Consider the following 2,162-nt stretch of genomic DNA (forward strand, 5'->3'; position numbering starts at 1 on the left):
GCCCTCCTTGGAAGCTCCAGAATGAAGGCACAGTCTCTCCTCTCTGAGCTGCTGATTCACAGCTAGACCGTCAGCCACTAAGGGGCCCTTGTCCCCTTGCAAAATACCTGGTGTCTGAGCAGGGCCTGTGTGGGGGTCCTTTCCAGGCTGCGTGTTTGCCATCAGAGCCAAGAGTGTCTGGTCCTCCTGCCTAGGTTGGCGGTGGTGTGCTCCTTCAGGGGGTGATTAGGAGCAGGGTTCTGGAAGTAAAGCAGTCAAAAGACAGCCCCTGTCCTCATGGGCTCCTAGCAGAGAAGGCAGGAAAGTGAGTGTGGCGCCCAGCATGGGGAGGGCTGCAGAAGTGACAGGCTGAGGTCTGGGGGGTGAGCCAGCCCTGTGCATGCAGCCGCCCTGGGACCCTGAGCTAGAGAGCAGAGCGGCCCCTGTGGAGGGGAAGAGAGGTCCCTGACAAAGAATCCCATCAGATCTGGGGGACCCACAGGGATAAATTTGGAGGACTGGAGTCTGCCAAAATGCACTGAGCCTCAGAAGCACAGGAGGCCAGGGCTGAAGGTTGAAGCAGTGATTCCAGAGCGTTCCCTTTGGGCTCACTTCTTGAAATGATGCATCTTCCTCAGTTTTGTTACCTTGACTATACTTGTGGTTCACTTTGGACAGGAACAAGCTTCTGGAAGTACTTTTTCACATGGGTTGGGCTCAGGAGACAGGTAGAGAGTGCGATGGAGGCTGTGGGCCCAAGAAGCTAGTTTCAGATGTGTCTCAGAAACTGCTTCCTGGAGACGTTTGTAAGTGATGGAGGTATTCAGCAGGCATCTTGAGTCGGATGACTAGGTCCTGTACTATGGAATGTCAAGGAAGGACCGTTAAGCACAGGTGAGCCCCTTAGATTTTTGCTGAAAGGTAACATTTTTCTTGATTGAGATGAAATATTTGTTTGAAGGATTAGGAGGATTGAAAGCATGAGCTGTGCTTCCCTCCTTGTAGTCGAGTCCAGAAGAGTCATGGTCTACCCCACACAGCCAGGGGATGCATGACAGCACATCTGAGGGACACTTTCAGCAAGTGCTCATGTTAACAGTAATCTTTTATGCTCCCTTAACATTCTACAGATGGGGCACCCAAGGCTCAGAGAAAATAAGTGACTCGTCCAAGGCGGCAACGGGAGGATTTGGATTGGGATTTGAAAGTCCAGTTTTGGCTCACTGCATCCTTCTGGAGGTGGACACCAGCAATCCTTGCTGAATCAGCCATGCTCCGGGGGGCTGGTTCCAGGATTTGATGCCCTGGTCCCTTCCTACCCCACACCTAGACCAAGGACCCAGGCTTTATCATTTTAAGAGGGGAGAGGGTGGATCTGGGACTTCTTGGGAGTGTTTTTATCTCAGGTCTTCGAAGAGAAGTCATGAGAATGACAGAATAAAAACGTTAGCATGCCCTGGAGACCAGGCCTCCTTTCTGCACATTTTTTTTCTCTGTAATTTCCCGTAGTTTTTCTTTTCTTTTCTTTTCTTTTTTTCCCCTCCATACTCCAGGGGTATGTGTATGAAGCGCACACATGGCAGGTGGTGCCCTGGGCAGGATACAAAGATGAGTGGGCAATGACCCTGACCTCAAAGTCATAGACAGGGGAGGTGGAAATACTCCGCTATCTGAAAACAGGCCATAATAAAAATGGTAATTAAGATTTAAACTAAGTGCAATGGAAAACACAGAACTGGATTCATTAGCACTTGGAGCTGGGGAGGAGGGTGCGGTTTCCAGCAGAGATCGTGTTTCAGCAGGCATAGGGACTAGTGTGGAGCATGGGGCGGGGGGGGGGGGGGGGTAGCAGATGGGAGGTGGCAAAACTATAGTGTTTTCAGTACACCTGGGGGCCAGGCAGGTATGGTCTGGCACACGACAGGTTGGGAATTCAGGGAGGGTCCAAGTCCCTGACTGCTGGTGAGAAGGCATTTCGTGATTGAAGTTTTCTTGAACTGAAAGGATCATTTTGAAGAGCCAGGAACGCGCAGTATGCATACTAATTCCCTATAAAATGTGCGTCCTAATTGACCAATGCTCTACCCTACCCACATATTTGTAAGAAAGAAACTATTATATAAACTCATCATGGAGAAGTACGAAGGGGGTTGGGGCGAGGTTGTCAGATGTCCACCAGCAGG

Source organism: Prionailurus viverrinus, chromosome C2 (assembly GCF_022837055.1).
Source record: "Prionailurus viverrinus isolate Anna chromosome C2, UM_Priviv_1.0, whole genome shotgun sequence".
In the NCBI taxonomy this organism is placed as follows: Eukaryota; Metazoa; Chordata; class Mammalia; order Carnivora; family Felidae; genus Prionailurus; species Prionailurus viverrinus.